A 19,563-nucleotide genomic window follows, 5' to 3' on the forward strand; every position below is an offset into this window, starting at 1 on the left:
AAATACCAAAGAGATTAGACCACATCGTATGTATTGATAGGAACTCCTACTAACTATATCAAAAGACATAAAGACTCAATATGGGGGGTAAGGATGAGAATAAGGGTAGAAAGAAAAAAGAATCAGCGAGTACAACGGCGACGATTGATACACGTTCCAAGAAAATAACAGGCGGCGCGCCGGGAGATCCGCTGTTGACAACCCCTGATGGGAATATAACGGAGAATATACCGGGTACATCGGCGACTGGCTCCGAGATGGAGACAATAGAGGACAACACAACGGGAACGACAGGAAAAAGTAGCGTGAAGGACAAAGCAGAGGATATTGAGAAGATAATAGCCAACAAACCCGTCGGCCCCATCACTGCAGCTACAATATCAACTGGCACTGGCAGTGTAATTACACAACCCGACTTTAACTCCCTGACTAGCCTGATCAAGGATCTGATTAATGAACAGATGGTAGCTTTCAAATTACACGTCGCACACATCGATACTAAATTCGAACACATCGATGCTAAATTAGAAGAAGTTATGAAAGCGGTCGCTTTACAGTCCGAGCGAATCACGACAGTGGAGAATACGGTGACAGAAATTACACGGGCAGTCAAAGAGAACGAGAACATCATCAACGTTGGTTTGACAGAGGTAACAAAGGAGATAAAAAGGGTGGAAGAGGCATGCCGGAGGAAAATACAAGAAGTTAAAGATGAAGCGATGGAGAGGCTACTCGAAACCCAACGCTACTACAAGCGAAATAACATCCGCATTGTAGGACTTGATGAAGCAGTCAATTGCGCAGACGAAAAGTTTCCAACAGTGCTATCAGAGATGTTGGGTAACAACTTTCTAAACACAGTGCCGACAGTGGACCAAGCTTACAGAATCGGTACTCGGGATCAAAGAAGCAACGGGCCAAGAGTCATCATTGTTACTCTGCGCAAGACTGCAATAAGAGATGACATCATCAAAATTGCTCGCAACCAAAGGGGAAAGCTGAAACATGGTGAAAACCCAATATTTATCTACGAGGATCTTTGCAAAGAGGTTCTACAAGGAGGTGATGCAGAAATTGTTCAAGTCTGGCTTCAGACCAAGGCTAGTATACCCGGCGCTATTATCGATCGTGGGCAGTGACGGCCGTAGGGTAGGATTACACACGCCTAAAGAAGCCGAGGAATACTGGAATCTACATGGAGCAGAACCCCCAAGGCAGAGCGAAACACTGTCTAAAAACAGATAAGCCTTCTCATCTCTCTCTTTCTCTGTGTATATCAGTATTATAATGACTTTATCCGGGCTCAACAAAAGTAGCAGATGATATGCATGCCGGCTACACCAAGGCATAATGTGTATAATATGATTCGTAATGCATTATATTTTCAGACCTCTGGTCTCCGTGGAGACAAAAATATATCATTGACAATAAGAACAATCTGGAATATTCTGGGCTTATCGCTCGACTGCTCTGGGTCACTTAGAAATTTCCCGAAAATACTAGTAGTCATGAACCCTGGGTAGGAAGATCATTCTGGAACATAACAACAGTCTGTTAGTATATACTAGTGTATTCTACAACCTTCTAGAATATAATGCACCATTACAACGAAGGCCTGCAACTCTAACATTAACATCCGGTGTGTATAAGCATAAGCATAAGCTGAAGTTTAATCAGGCCTTAATAAGACTTTAAAAAAACCACACCTAAACGTATGAGCACAACAAGGTTATTCTAATAATTTAAATAATCACTTCACTGATGTAGAGATTGGCACATTGTAGTTCTCTTTTATCTAATTACTCAATTCTGTTCTAGTGGCTTCTCCACGTTGAGTTTTATTCTATCTCTCACTCCTTATTTTTATTTTTTTTTCTCTCTTTTATCTTACATTGTTCTTTCCCATTGTTCTTTATATTAAGGTGTTAATGTTTCTCTACAATATTTTCCTTTTCTCTGATGTTTCCTACATAAGTTAGTAGAAGGTTCAAATGAATATATCGATGAAAGTGTATTATTCTTTTTTTTCATTTTTCATAATATTTCATTACAGTAAGGGAAGGCGCAAGACCAAAAGCGACATTCTATTGAATTAGAATGAAAATGTTAGATCCTATGGCAATTAGCATAGGAAGATTAGGATTACAAAGCTCAGTTTGGGCAATCCGGTGGCCTAAGGGAGGGAGTCATACGCGGAGGATGGGTTTTTGGAACACAGGCCTGTACGACTCTCTGGGTGAGGGGAAAAAAGGGGATTTTTATTTGTATATATATATGTTTTTAAGCTCGGCTCTCAACGGGACCTCAATAATTGGATGTACATCTATTGTAGCTTCGCACTCCAGAAGCATTACCAAAAACTACACAAAAACATGTATAGATTATGGCTAGTTTGAATATAATGATATGGAACACTGGTGGGATAAACAAACAACACAAACGCAAAAGCGTGCTCACACTGATGAAAAAAGAACATGTGGACGTGGCTCTACTAAGCGAAATGCACATTTTAGAGGAAGACATAGATACGTTAGCGGATAACACATATCATAATATTAGTCACTCTTCTTTTGGTACGAGAACTCGAGGTGTAGCCATAGTCGTCAGACGTAAGTTAAATATTGAATTAAAGGGGGTATGGTCGGATGCGGATGGGCGTATAACTATAGCTAGGATTGTACACAATAACAGGAAAATAGCGTTGGCAGCGGTATATGCCCCAAATTTGTACGAAGAGGGTTTCTTCACTACACTAACCGATGAAATGTTAAACCATCCCGATTACTCATTTATAATAGGTGCGGATTTTAATGCCATTTGGAATCCAAGGATGGACAAATCTTACCTCGCCTTTTCCAGCGAACAAAAAAATTAATCTAAAGCATTAAAGGATTGGTCAAAGATTACAGGTGTAAATGATTTATGGCGTTCACTTAATCCCACGACCCGAAAGTACTCTTGTCGATCGGCGAGACATAACACATTATCCAGAATTGATTATGTCTTTGCATCCCCGAGACTATTTGATAAATATGAAGTGGAAATGATACCCAATGCACTATCAGATCACTGTTATTTACTCCTAAAAGCAACATTTGGTATACTATCTTCCCGGGCCCCAAGATGGCGTTTTAATTCGATGCTGCTTAATAACAAGGAATTCATTACACAACTCAAAGAAGCTCTCATAGTATTCCTACGGGAGAATGCAAACTCGGTGCAAGACCCCAGAATAATATGGATGTCGGTAAAGGGTATGATCAAGGATTTCACTGATAGATTTTCCTCCATAATGCGCAAAAATCAATGCACAAAACTGTCTGAACTGGAAACGCTTTACTCAACGTTATTTAATTCTTTAAAATACAACAACTCAACTAGACTAGAAAATCAAGTTAACGTACTAAAAACAGAGATCAATGCCATATACAGACAACAATCGGAAATGCAAATACGCAGCACAAGACAACAGCAGTACTCCCAAGGTTCTAAACCTAGTCACCTATTAGCCATGCGGTTAAGAATTAATGCAAAATTTGCAGATATAACTACCATTAGAGCACAACAAGTACTTGAAACAGACCCCAAAACAATAAACGATACATTCAAAGTATTCTACTCCGACTTATATAAATCAGAAACGACCTTCGATCAATACAAAATGGACACATATCTTAATCAAATTATTCTCCCTAAACTTTCAGAGGATGACGCTAAACAGTTAGAAACACCGATCACACTAGAGGAACTCAAGAAGGCCATATCCGAAATGCAAAATGGTAAGGCTCCTGGAAGAGACGGTATCCCATCAGAAATGTACCTTTCTTGTTGGGACATAATTGGACCCTTATTACTAAATATGATCTTATACTCAGTCAAGGAGGGGAGCTTCCATAAAAACGACAATATTGCACTCATTTCAGTCCTTCTCAAAAAAGACAAAGACCCCACCGAGTGCGGTAGTTACAGACCCTTAAGCCTCCTCGGAACCGATGTCAAACTGTACTCTAAGGTATTAGCCATCAGATTACAAAAGCATATGACGTCTTTAGTTCATCCGGACCAAACTGGCTTCATAAGAGGTCGCCTGATCACTGATAACATAAGACGAATACTGCACGTACTAGATGCAGACAAGGACGACACCATACCTAAGGCGATGCTGTCCCTGGATGCTATGAAAGCCTTTGACAGGCTGGAATGGTTGTATCTATGGGCAGTATTAGAAAGGATGGGGTTAGGAAAAGGATTCATTGATATGATTAAAGTATTATACAAAGACCCATCGGCCATGATCACAACAGGTACATTCATCTCCGAAATCTTTCCGGTATCACGCTCAGCCAGACAGGGTTGCCCTCTTAGTCCCGGACTATTCGATCTATCATTAGAGCCTTTAGCACAATATATAAGACAATCCCAATCCATAGAACCAATCGTAATCAAGGGCACACAACATAAAATTAGTTTATATGCGGACGACGTAATATTGTTCATGCAAAGCCCCAACACCACATTGCCTCATCTACTCAAGTTGATTGAGAACTTTGGTAATCTATCGGGATTTAAAATAAATTGGCCGAAGTCGGCTTTCCTTCCACTTAACACCCAAGCAAAAAAAGATACAACCCTCCCAGGTGAGATACCTATGGTAAAACATTTTAGATGCTTGGGTGTGGAAATATTTCCCACCATAAGACAAACGGTGAAGCACAATTACACAAAAATACAGAACAAAATCAAAGACGACCTGGAGATGTGGGCAAAACTTAAAAACTCAGTACAGGCAAGGGTATCAATAGTTAAGATGGATGTACTACCTAGAATCAACTTCATCAGTTCAATGCTACCGTTACCCCCTCCAGAGGGTTACTGGAAAAGATTACACTCCTCCACATACAAATTTATTTGGAATAACAAACCACCACGTATAAAAAGATCCACCGCACAGAGAAATAAAGCAGACGGTGGCATGGCAGTTCCAGATTTTTTCCAATATTTTAAGGCGTACACATTAAGACCATTGACAATATGGTTTGATCCCCAAGCATTAGTGTCCTGGAGAAAATTGGAAGAAAACATAGTAGCCCCACATAGACTGAAGGACATAGCACACACTAAACTACCAATCAAGTACTGTGAGCGGAAATTTGGCCCCATAATTACCCATGCGATCCGGATATGGCGTGAAACACACAAAAAATATCCTAACCCACAAAAATGGCACAATCACACTCCCTTATTCAATAACAATGCACTCTTAATTGAAAAACGTCCTATAAGATTCCCTATATGGGAAGAGCAAGGCATACACTCATTAGGGGATGTTTTTAACAACCAGGGTTTTTGTAATTATGGAGAAATATGCAAAAAAATTTATCTCACCGAGTCCACATGGCTTTTTTACATACAGTTACAGCTATGTTTGAAGTCTCACGGTGTTCCATTAGACATACCAGTTGAACACCACAGATACCACAAATTCTTCTATGAAAGAGAGACATCGAGAGGTTTTGTATCAGGTTTTTATTATCAATTACTAACGTCCTCGTATGAAACCCTCCAACTAGACTCTGTCTGGAGGAGGGATATACCAGACCTGGAAAGTGACTTTGATTGGCAAGGAGCATGGGCAAATGTCCGTCTTACATCAAGGAACCCGGACCATCAACAAATCAATCTTAACTATATTCACAGGACATACTTGACTCCTATAAGACTGAACAGAATGGGTCTCAAACAAGACTCAAAATGCTCCCAATGTACAAATGGAGACGAAGGAACATTTATGCACATGTATTGGGACTGCCCACCAGTTAAGGCATTCTGGAAAGATGTGACCCATCAATTATCAAAACTCGTATCTTGGAATATACCAGTACACCCCTCTGTATTACTATTGAATGATGTTTTTGAGTTTGCAGTAAATCCACAGCTAAAGAGATTGGTTTTATCGGGTATCACAGTAGCTAAAAAACTGATCGCATCACGCTGGTTTCAACCGGAAAAAATGTGCCGGAAGGTTTGGTTTCTTACATATCTCGATGTGATTTATCAAGAAATATCTACAGCAAGAATTCTGGGACTCAACGAATCCAAAATGTCAATGTGGTTAGAAGTGGTGGAGAGAATAAAAGCTAGCTTATAATGGTGGTGTCTGGTTAGGAGTGAGGGATAATGGAGGTACTATCCAAGGAGGGGTCCGGGAGGGGGGGGTTCGAGCTGGAGCATATGTGTGTAGGGTTTTAGATAATAGGTATTAGGAGTATATCCTGTATAAGACATTGGTACAATTGGTAATTTCGTTGGATATACACTGTATACGGTAAAATATTATTATATACTTTTTTTTGTTTTCTGTTACTGTACTTGCATGTCATTTTAGCCATCTTAATTGTTAGTTTCATTATGCATTGTGTGTTGAGTACTGACTTTTAACAATTTTGTTTTGCAATAAGAAAAAAAGAAAAAGAAAAAAAAAAAAATTTGATGAAAACCAACCTGAAAATAATGTGTATCTCCTCTTACGGAGCCACCATGTGGAATGGGCTACAGGATGAACAAAAATATTGTGAAAACATAAATCAATTCAAATCTAGACTAAAAAAAATCAATTTTTGATAGGTACAGAAGGGAAGAAGAGCTTTAATGGCATATTAAAAAAAATTCAAAAAATAATAAATACGTATGATACTGTATTGTGCGCTATATCATATCACATTATATAATCATATATAATTCATTTGTATATTATATTGAACTATATTTGCAGTATGTACTATTATATTATGGTACTATATTGTATTGTATATATCATGTACTATATATCTCACATCACATTATATATATATATACACTATTATGTACTATATACTATTATATATACTATTATATACTGCAGGTATACTATACTGTAATGTGTACTATATGTGTGCTCTGAAATGTGTACTATATGTATCTACTATGTATGTAAGTAAAAAAATTATAAAAAAAATTAAATAAAAAAATGAAACGTAAGTCTTCAGGGGTAGGGCCCGACAAGCCTAGTGCTTCTCCCTATCCCTTTTCGGACAATTGGACAATGCTGCAATAACAGCTGGTAAAAGTTTGGTGATTTATGGAATGACCGTTGTTATGTGTCCAAAGCCCGAAATAAAAAATAACTGAACTGAACTATCAGCCAAAGGTGGTGCATTTCTTTCTTCTAGTAATTCAGACAATATCTGTTTTTAGTTTGTGTAATGTAATGTAATATCTGTTTTTAGTTTGTGTAATGTAATGTAATATCTGTTTTTAGTTTGTGTAATGTAATGTAATATCCGTTTGTAGTTTGTGTAATGTAATGTAATATCTGTTTTTAGTTTGCACATAATATGGGAACTTTTATCCATATGGTTGAGCCTGTTAGGAATTACACCCCCAACCCAAGCAGATTGCAGATCACTCTCTCTATATGGAGGTAAAAAAGAAAATATGGTAAATTAATTGGCATAAAAAGGGCACTTTTTTATAAGGCACAAAAGGGCAGGTGCTTGTGCACCCGTTGGGCTTTATGTGTGCACGTGCCTGCTAGCTGTGCCCTTGAGCAAGGCACCTCAGCTTTAACCGCTCCAGTGTCAGCTGATTTTGATTGATTTTATTAATGGATTAAAAACACACAACACGGATCCAAAGGATAACATGAAAAAGAGTAAATCCCTTATTTCCGTCATGGTCCCAGGGCTGTTAGGCCACAACAAAAACACGACAATAACACAACACTCATACATTTAAAACATTATAAGACTAACCTATCGCTAAAATTGTATACCCCACAATAACTAAAAACTGATTAAACTATAGGGGGCTATTCCTCTATTCTGTCCATGAGCCACTTCCTGACGCTTCTCTTGAAGCTGTGGAGGCTCAAGCTCTGCTTGATGGGGATAGGCAGCTTGTTCCAATCCTGGGCTCCAGAGAAAGTAAGGGAGCACTGGCCCAGTTTGGATCGGAAAGAAGCAGGCTTCAGGTTTGCTATGCTTGCTCTAGTTCTGTGGTTGTGGGATTCGTTGACAGGGGTGAAGTAGTTCTGGAGGTATCTAGGGGACCTTTGGTTTATAATATTGTGCACTATGTTCAGTCTGAGCTGGGTAACTCTGGCCTCCACAGGAAGCCAGTTTAGCTCCTGGAAGTGACTCCTCCCTATGTGGGTGCGAGGGCCAAGACCCATTACCACCCTTACCAGCTTATTTTGGGAAACCTGAAGCTTCTTTTTTATGGTCACTGTCAGGCCCTCGAACCACGACACGCTACCATAGTCAAAGTGGCAGAGTACTAGGCTATTTGCTAGTAGCCTGAGGCTATCTCTCTGTTCTGATCCTTGTGTGAGACTAGCAGGGCTGAGTCGTCTGCAAATAAAAACAAGTTACATGAGCATGCTGCTGACATGTCATTTATGTACAGTAAAAAAAGGAGAGGTCCTAGCACGCTTCCTTGTGGGACCCCACATACAATGGGATGCATACATACAGTGTTAGCTGCTCAGGGGCCAGTAGTAGAGTGCCTGACCATAGTGTCTTTATAATAATAATAATAATGCATTTTATTTATAAGGCGCCTTTCAAGACACTCAATGTCGCCGTACAACAATTAATTAATTATGTAGGAGCATAATCCACATTATCAGACGCAGACTATAGGAGCATAATCCACATTAACAGACTCAGACTATAGGAGCATAATCCACATTATCAGACTCGGACTGTAGGAAGATTACAATGATTAAAATTACAGGATTTGTAATTAATTAATCAAATTAATCGCATTTTAATCGCATAACCATTTTAGGCCTGATATTCTATATTCTATAATCATATTTCAAATGGCATGTGTCCGGATGGCAGAATGCAGTACTGTATCTACAAAACCTTCTGTTTAATAATTTTCCATTTATTCATTTGCTTAGATTTTTCACGTCTGGTACATTTTAGCATGGTGTTATTCACAGTCAAAGATAAAAAAAAAATTTATTGATATTCTCATACATTACTCAAGCCTATAGTAACAGACACAGTATTTCTGACACTGGGAATACATTCCCTGGTTAGATGTCCCTAGAATTAGATACCAAGAACATGCAAATGGACCATATTAAAAAAGAAGTCTGTAAATGTGTATTCTACGTTCTTAAAAAGAAATTATACTTTTTTTTAATGAATTTCTTGTTAATTTTCATAATGCGATAATTTGCTGTGTAATTAATTAATCTAATTAACACGATAAACTGACAGCCCTAATAGGAACATAATAATTAATACATTTTGACTGAGCGTTCCTATTTTAAGCGGCGCAGCTTCTCCAGTCTTTACGGTACGCTGTCAGGTGACGCTACTCAGCCAATCAGATCTGTGCCTTCCCATAAGCGCTGTGACTTAAGTCAGTATGTGAGTGAGATACACAGGCAGTCATGGGCAGTGGCGGCGGGGGGGAGGGGCTGGCAGGGGCTTAAGCCCCCTCTGAAAAAGGCTTAGCCACCTCTAAGCCCCCCCCCCCCTCCCAGTTATGTTTTTTTAAATAAATTTATAAATAAATGTATGGAATAAAAAATATAATATATGAAGACATCGGACTGACTGATGTAACTAAACTATATTATTAAATCATATTTTTTATTTACACAAGTCATGATGTCCAACCATTCGTTATGTCGCACTGTGGCACCTGTTGTGTGATTTGATTGGTTGGTTCGTTGCATGTGATTGCATCATTTGCATGCGCACACTTTAAGTTTAACGTTAACTCTAGCGAGCAGTTTCTAGTCTAGCTGCTGCCCAGTTGACTACTGCTCTCATGGTGGCTGTTACCGTGGTGAATGAATGGTGCATGTCAGAAATGTAGTCATATTATTATAGGCTACACTGTAAAAAGTAACCAGCATTTCACAACATTTAACAGTATTATCTTACAGTAACATATTGTAATTAAGGCCTCCTGTAATATCCCAACAAATACATGTAAAAAAGACAGTATCTTTTGATTTCACATTATATTATTCTTATTTCACAATAAAATACCGCAATCAAAATCCTCTGTAATATCACATCAGATGTTGTAATCTCACAATAGCATACCAACATATCACATTATATTATTCTTATTTCACAATAAGATACCGCAATCAAAATCCTCTGTAATATCACATCAGATGTTGTAATATCACAGTAGCATATGAATATTTCACATAATTTATTTATTATTTCACAATAAAATATTGCAATCAAAATCCTCTGTAATATCACATCAGATGTTGTAATCTCACAGTAGCATATCAACATATCACATTATATTATTCTTATTTCACAATAAGATATTGCAATTTTATACAAAACAAGACGAAAGTGTTTCTCTGTAATATCACATCAGATGTTGTAATCTCACAATAGCATATCAATTTATCACATTATATTATTCTTATTTCACAATCAAATATTGTAATTTTATACAAAACAAGACGAAAGGCTTTCTCTGTAATATCACATCAGATGTTGTAATCTCACAATAGCATATCAACATATCACATTATATTATTCTTATTTCACAATAAGATACCGCAATCAAAATCCTCTGTAATATCACATCAGATGTTGTAATCTCACAGTAGCATATGAATATTTCACATAATTTATTTATTATTTCACAATAAAATATTGCAATCAAAATCCTCTGTAATATCACATCAGATGTTGTAATCTCACAGTAGCATATCAACATATCACATTATATTATTCTTATTTCACAATAAGATATTGTAATTTCATACAAAACAAGACGAAAGTGTTTCTCTGTAATATCACATCAGATGTTGTAATCTCACAATAGCATATCAATTTATCACATTATATTATTCTTATTTCACAATAAAATATTGTAATTTTATACAAAACAAGATGAAAGTCTTTCTCTGTAATATCACATCAGATGTTGTAATCTCACAATAGCATATCAATTTATCACATTATATTATTCTTATTTCACAATAAAATATTGTAATTTTATACAAAACAAGATGAAAGTGTTTCTCTGTAATATCACATCAGATGTTGTAATCTCACAATAGCATATCAATTTATCACATTATATTATTCTTATTTCACAATCAAATATTGTAATTTTATACAAAACAAGACGAAAGTCTTTCTCTGTAATATCACATCAGATGTTGTAATCTCACAATAGCATATCAACATATCACATTATATTATTCTTATTTCACAATAAGATACCGCAATCAAAATCCTCTGTAATATCACATCAGATGTTGTAATCTCACAGTAGCATATGAATATTTCACATAATTTATTTATTATTTCACAATAAAATATTGCAATCAAAATCCTCTGTAATATCACATCACATTTTTTTATCTCACAGTAGCATATGAATATTTCACATAATTTATTTATTATTTCACAATAATATATTGTAATTTTATTAAAAAAAAACAAGACAAAAGTCTTTCTCTGTCATATCACATCAGATGTTGTAATCTCACAATAGCATATCAACATATCACATTATATTATTCTTATTTCACAATAAGGTGTTATAAGTGGTTGCTAGGGTGTTTCTAGGTGGTTGCTGTTATGGGTGGTTGCTAGGGTGTTTCTAGGTGGTTGCTAGGGTGTTATAAGTGGTTGCTAGGGTGTTTCTATGGTTGCTAGGGTGTTATAAGTGGTTGCTAGGGTGTTTCTAGGTGGTTGCTAGGGTGTTATAGCTGGTTGCTAGGGTGTTTCTAGGTGGTTGCTAGGGTGTTTCTATGGTTGCTAGGGTGTTATAAGTGGTTGCTAGGGTGTTTCTAGGTGGTTGCTAGGGTGTTTCTAGGTGGTTGCTAGGGTGTTATGGGTGGTTGCTAGGGTGTTTCTAGGTGGTTGCTAGGGTGTTATAAGTGGTTGCTAGGGTGTTTCTAGGTGGTTGCTAGGGTGTTTCTTGGTGGTTGCTAGGGTGTTATGGGTGGTTGCTAGGGTGTTTCTAGGTGGTTGCTAGGGTGTTATAAGTGGTTGCTAGGGTGTTTCTATGGTTGCTAGGGTGTTATAAGTGGTTGCTAGGGTGTTTCTAGGTGGTTGCTAGGGTGTTATAGCTGGTTGCTAGGGTGTTTCTAGGTGGTTGCTAGGGTGTTTCTATGGTTGCTAGGGTGTTATAAGTGGTTGCTAGGGTGTTTCTAGGTGGTTGCTAGGGTGTTTCTAGGTGGTTGCTAGGGTGTTTCTAGGTGGTTGCTAGGGTGTTATGGGTGGTTGCTAGGGTGTTTCTAGGTGGTTGCTAGGGTGTTATAAGTGGTTGCTAGGGTGTTTCTAGGTGGTTGCTAGGGTGTTTCTAGGTGGTTGCTAGGGTGTTATGGGTGGTTGCTAGGGTGTTTCTAGGTGGTTGCTAGGGTGTTATAAGTGGTTGCTAGGGTGTTTCTAGGTGGTTGCTAGGGTGTTATATATGGTTGCTAGGGTGTTTCTAGGTGGTTGCTAGGGTGTTATAAGTGGTTGCTAGGGTGTTTCTAGGTGGTTGCTAGGGTGTTATAAGTGGTTGCTAGGGTGTTTCTAGGTGGTTGCTAGGGTGTTATATATGGTTGCTAGGTTGTTTCTAGGTGGTTGCTAGGGTGTTATAAGTGGTTGCTAGGGTGTTTCTATGGTTGCTAGGGTGTTATAAGTGGTTGCTAGGGTGTTTCTAGGTGGTTGCTAGGGTGTTATGGGTGGTTGCTAGGGTGTTTCTAGGTGGTTGCTAGGGTGTTATAAGTGGTTGCTAGGGTGTTTCTAGGTGGTTGCTAGGGTGTTTCTAGGTGGTTGCTAGGGTGTTTTGGGTGGTTGCTAGGGTGTTTCTAGGTGGTTGCTAGGGTGTTATAAGTGGTTGCTAGGGTGTTTCTAGGTGGTTGCTAGGGTGTTATAAGTGGTTGCTAGGGTGTTTCTAGGTGGTTGCTATGGTGTTATAAGTGGTTGCTAGGGTGTTTCTAGGTGGTTGCTAGGGTGTTATATATGGTTGCTAGGTTGTTTCTAGGTGGTTGCTAGGGTGTTATATGTGGTTGCTAGGGTGTTTCTAGGTGGTTGCTAGGGTGTTATAAGTGGTTGCTAGGGTGTTTCTAGGTGGTTGCTAGGGTGTTATATGTGGTTGCTAGGGTGTTTCTAGGTGGTTGCTAGGGTGTTATAAGTGGTTGCTAGGGTGTTTCTAGGTGGTTGCTAGGGTGTTATATGTGGTTGCTAGGGTGTTTCTAGGTGGTTGCTAGGGTGAAAAGCATGGTGAAGAGGTCGTGACCCGGGTGGGCGGGGTCTGCCATGATCTTCCTCGCCCTCCTCAAGGCCCTGGAGGAATGTAGGGACTTGAGGGAGGGAAGGGGGCAGCCGATCACACTCTCCGCTGATCGTATCACCCGCTGCAGCCTTGTCCCTGACCGTGGCTGCAGGGAACCAGGTGATGATGGAGAGGGTGAGGATGGACTGGATGATGGCAGTGTAGAACTGGACCATCATAGTCCTCTGCAGCCTAAACTTCCCTAACAGGGGAGCCTATATCATTGGGACAGGTCTCTGCTCATCAGCAAGGAAAGGTACTGCTTTGGGGAGAAAGTATATCATCTATCACTACTGCCACCAGGTGTGGGAGGGTGCGGGTAGTATTAGGAGAAGTGTGAAGTGTGTGTGTGTGGGGAATTACTGCGAGTCGCCCTGGAGGGCAAGAAGGACCAGCTCACTACCCCTAGGTTAGTAAATCCTATAGGCCCCATCCACCACTCTGCTAAAGCTCCACTCTACTCCTGCACTAAAGTCAGGGATTCAGTTCGACTCAGATCTGCATGCTGCGTTCCCCCTACCTGGTGAACGTTCATAGAGATAATCCACCCTGCTACACAAACATCTCAAAACAAACTGGTCAGACTACATGCTTCACCTTACTCCTAGAACCCACCTCACCCCTGCCCACTTTGACAACCTAGGATGGCTTAGAGACGACAGAGTACATCAACATGCAATGGGCCTGGTACCCAGATTCGGCTCAATCAGGGACTAAACATGTTTCGCAATTATGCCAGATCAATGTGGAACGCCCTACCCAAAGCTGTAAAGGAATGTGAATCACTACCCACTTTCAAAACCACTCTCAAAGAACACCTATACGGGAGACTGCAATTCGAAACTGGCCCCTGTAAATGTCCTAACCCAACCCCCTCCAATGTACAGTAAATTACCAAACATGGTTTTGTCAATATTCCAATGTGCTTGTATACAGTTGTACAGTGTCCACCCACCCCTCCTATACCCAACCTACCCAACCCCCCCACCCCACCCACCCAACCATCTCCAATGTACAGCCCCCCCCCACCCCACCCCACCTAATGTACGGTTTCATAAATGTATAGATGTAGCAGTACTGTCTGTATGTCATGTATGTGTGTGTGTGTGTGTGTGTAAATGAATGAACCGAAATATGTAGTTTGCTGATAGATACACAAAATGGGTTTATTTATGTTGATTTAATTTGGTTGTGTTGATGTTTCCATTTTTGCAAAATGCATATTCTGTTTGTTTTACACAATAAGTCTATTGGTGTGTTGTGTGTGTGTAAGGGCAGGTGTAGAAGATTTTTTCTTCTTCCTGTTCCTTTCGGCCATGGTATTTGGTGAATTATATGTACTGTTGGACTGTGGTAATTCCATGTACGAATAAATAAATGATGATGACGATGTATGTCCTGATGAATTGAAAGGTTATGGGGGACCCTGATGTAAACAAGACGAAAGTCTTTCTCTGGTCTGCATCCCCTTAACAATTGTGTGTATTGAGCTGTACTGTATTGTACCCATTCTGCAATCTGTTAATAAAGTTTTCAATCAATCAATCAATCAATCAATCAATCAATCAATCAATCAGTACCCGTTCTGCACCTGCGTATTGGGGGCCACTATATAATGCATGATTAGGAGACATGTTGAGACTTGTCTAGGCTGCCTGCACACACACCAGCTTCCTGGGCGGGCGCCTCCCAGAATGCACTACACCTGTACCTTGCCTCCCAGAATACCTGCACCTTCCTCCATTGTTGTATCAGCGTGTGCTGTATCTCTGCATCGTTAATCGACAATAAAACGTGAGTATATAGTGCATGATAAAGTCGATGGTGGATATTATTCTGTATCTATGATTTCGATTGCAAACGCCAGCGGAGTAGTGCTGTGTTCGTTTTTTACATGGTTATGCATTTTTACACGTTATGTGTGCCTGCTGCTAATGTTAGCTGTTAGCTATGTCTGACCTCTGTTGGGTAATGCAACGTTGCCTACCAAACAACGGGACCACTGTGTTTTTTTTTTATATTGCTCCTGGCTGTTCAAACTAATTTTACCGTGTGAAAGAGAGGAAAGTTGGTTCATTTCCACAAACTACCAGTGAAAAAGTGTTGTTCTGAACTGGAGCTATAGTATAGCCAGCCATTTAGCTACCTGGCTACCTATATAGCTTCAGTTCAGCTAACTAGCTACATGCAGCATTTAGCCAGTGATGGGCAAGCTACTTGGAAAATGTAGTAAGCTACACTAGTTACTCTCGATTAAATATAGCTCAACTACAATGGAAGCTATCCCCAGATAAATGTAGCAAGCTACACTACAAAAATAGCACACTACTTTTTTTTTTTTTTTTTACTTTACTTTATGATCAGGTTTCCACCAAACAAATACAGTAGGCAGGCAAAAGAAAGTTCAGTTTGTTTATGAAACAAGCCCTCGGTCTGGCTTTTTGTGTCATCATTTTAACATGAACTTGTATTATGTACAAAATGTTAATAAAGTATGAGGAAATAACTGTGGAAACGTAATAAATAAAAGGCCAAATCAATCAAATAAACACTAAAATATATACTCTCTCTATTGGAATGGAGACTTTTCAGCACAGGATAAACTGCCCACTTTATCAACCAAAACTTCTTCAATATCAGAATTTTAACTAATAATAACTGTCTTACTGAATTTTACTATTATGCTACCATGTCTATACTACCACCAACTATGCTGTCTATACTACAGTATGTACTCGGAGTATAACACTCAAGCTCGACACTGCTAGACAAACAATACTAATTTATAGACTATTTGTTTCCTGTGCAGTACACCTGAGATTAATCACCTCATGCAGTACTGTTTGACATGAATTTATGCGTCGTTCCCTGTGTTTTTTTTCTTTCCTCTTGCCTCCCTCCCTTGTCCTAGGGCCTGCCTACTGATTGCCTATGCCTGAATCTTTCCGGCCGACAAGGCGTACAGGACAGTAATCTGCACTGACGTCTCCCCAGATCCATGCACGGATTGCTTCTTGGTTGTATAGGTAGACCTATATGCAACACAGATCGTAGTTTATAGACTATATTTGTTTCCTGTGCAGTACACCTGAGATTAATCACCTCATGCAGTACTGTTTGACATGAATTTATGCGTCGTTCCCTGTGTTTTTTTTCTTTCCTCTTGCCTCCCTCCCTTGTCCTAGGGCCTGCCTACTGATTGCCTATGCCTGAATCTTTCCGGCCGACAAGGCGTACAGGACAGTAATCTGCACTGACGTCTCCCCAGATCCATGCACGGATTGCTTCTTGGTTGTATAGGTAGGCCTATATGCAACACAGATCGTAGTTTATAGACTATATTTGTTTCCTGTGCAGTACACCTGAGATTAATCACCTCATGCAGTACTGTTTGACATGAATTTATGCGTCGTTCCCTGTGTTTTTTTTCTTTCCTCTTGCCTCCCTCCCTTGTCCTAGGGCCTGCCTACTGATTGCCTATGCCTGAATCTTTCCGGCCGACAAGGCGTACAGGACAGTAATCTGCACTGACGTCTCCCCAGATCCATGCACGGATTGCTTCTTGGTTGTATAGGTAGGCCTATATGCAACACAGATCGTAGTTTATAGACTATATTTGTTTCCTGTGCAGTACACCTGAGATTAATCACCTCATGCAGTACTGTTTGACATGAATTTATGCGTCGTTCCCTGTGTTTTTTTTCTTTCCTCTTGCCTCCCTCCCTTGTCCTAGGGCCTGCCTACTGATTGCCTATGCCTGAATCTTTCCGGCCGACAAGGCGTACAGGACAGTAATCTGCACTGACGTCTCCCCAGATCCATGCACAGATTGCTTCTTGGTTGTATAGGTAGGCCTATATGCAACACAGATCGTAGTTTATAGACTATATTTGTTTCCTGTGCAGTACACCTGAGATTAATCACCTCATGCAGTACTGTTTGACATGAATTTATGCGTCGTTCCCTGTGTTTTTTTTCTTTCCTCTTGCCTCCCTCCCTTGTCCTAGGGCCTGCCAACTGATTGCCTGCCTGAATCGTTCCGGCCGACAAGGCGTACAGGACAGTAATCTGCACTGACGTCTCCCCAGATCCATGCACGGATTGCTTCTTGGTTGTATAGGTAGGCCTATATGCAACACAGATCGTAGTTTATAGACTATTTGTTTCCTGTGCAGTACACCTGAGATTAGCCTATAGTATACGTTCATAATCTGCATGCAAACTGTAATCTCTCCTTTCTCTGGTTTCCTTTTTTCTAGGTCATCAGAGAGGTCTTTAACATACAGTATCCTGTTCAGTGGCATCTTGTTCAGTGAGGCAGCCAGGCTAACCAGTGTTCAGTGTGAGGCAGATGTAATGATTGGGTAGGTAACAATAGCACGCACAACAATGTTCCACTGTAAATATATTCGATGTCAGCATGTGTCTGAGAGTGTGCATACCTTTGTCCAGCACGCGCAGCTCCACAGTAACGCCCCCAATTATCTTTATCAGTGCGGGATACCTGACTGCTCACAGAGGTTCAGAAAACACGCAGCACTGAGATCTCATATATATAGGCTGCATAGGTGCTACCTGCAAGCTGGTCAGCCGCCTAGACCTCCTAGATCAGCTCTACCACCTGACACATCCTTGAAATGTGTGCTTGAGGCTTGTGCATTTAAGTGTGACACTTTAGCCTCTCTTATCAAGCATTTGAAGACACACATAAAGGGAGGAATGGAATCGCCATGTCCATTTAGAGGTTGTGATTGCAGGTTCACAAACGTAATGACTTTTGCTTCACATATTTCCAGGAAACACAAGGATTCAGTTTTAGATGACTTGGTACTAGACAAGTCTACAGAGTCATTGCCAGAACCCAGTCAGACGTATTCAGAAGCTGCTGGTGAACATGATGAACCAGAAGTGCCATTAGCTGTGGACGAAACCCTTTTTTTACATAACCTTACACTTTTCTATTTGAAATTGCAATCTAAGCTACTCTTACCGGCAAGCACCATACAAACCATTATTGAGGACTTTCAAATTGCTCATGAACTTGGCCTGTCTCATACACTTAACGTTCTGAGTGAGAAATTGAAGAAACTTGGAATCCCTCAGGCCACTATAAGCAGCATGGTTGATGAAGTGAACAGAGATGATCTACTCACACTTTTTAACAAGGGAAGACTCAGTACAGATACAAAGAGGAAGTCTGCTTTTAAAGAGTGTTTCAACCATGTTCATCCCGTGCCTTTGCTCTTGGGCAATGATGAAAATGACAAAGAATGCTTTGCTCAGTATGTACCTATACATGAGACATTGGTGACACTGTTCAAAAACGAGTCTCTACGAGAACAGTATAACATGACACGTTTGCAGCAATCTACTGATGCTGTCTATCAGGATGTCAAGGATGGAGAAGGATTTCAAAGTAATCCAATGTTGAAAGCTGACCCTTCCTCACTTGGTTTGATACTGTACCAAGATGCCTTCGAGGTTGTTAATCCACTGGGCTCAGGGAAGAAAAAGCACAAGGTCTTAGCTGTTTACCTAACCCTGACTGACATCTTGCCTCACAATAGATCTTCTATAGATCAAATGCAACTTGTTCTCTTATGTAGGGAGCAGGACTTTAAGTATTTTGGGCTAAAAAAGGTTTTTGCACATCTGATTGAGGACCTCAAAATCCTGGAGGAGAGAGGTGTAGTCATATCTGATGGCACTGTACTAAAGGGCTCTTTGGTTGCCATTGCAGGAGACAACTTAGGATCCCATTCTATTGGGGGATTTTTAGAAAACTTCAGTCGATCTAAATATTTTTGTCGCTACTGTCAGGTACAGAGAGAGGATTTTGTGAAGAATCCAGTGTTGTGTGGTGCCACAAGAACGGTCCAATCATACACAAGTAATTTGCAAGACCTGGAAACTAGTACCACAGACTCTGTATGCGGTATCAAGTTTGACTCTCCTTTCAACCAGCTTTCTCATTTCCATGTTTGCCAGCCTGGCCTCCCACCATGTCTAGGCCATGATTTATTTGAGGGAGTCATGGCTTATGACCTTCCTTTATATATTCGCCATTTAGTCCAGGAGAATCATTTTACTTACCTACATTACATTTACATTTAGTCATTTAGCTGACGCTTTTATCCAAAGCGACTTACAAGTTCTGTACGACAAGCCATCAGGAAGGGCACAACTCTATCAGCTGAGCAACAATGTTCATCAAAGTGTTGAGTGCTACAGTATAGGTTAGTTTATTAGGACAAG

This window comes from Notolepis coatsorum (assembly GCF_963971535.1).
Source record: "Notolepis coatsorum genome assembly, chromosome: 15".
Classification (NCBI taxonomy): domain Eukaryota; kingdom Metazoa; phylum Chordata; class Actinopteri; order Aulopiformes; family Paralepididae; genus Notolepis; species Notolepis coatsorum.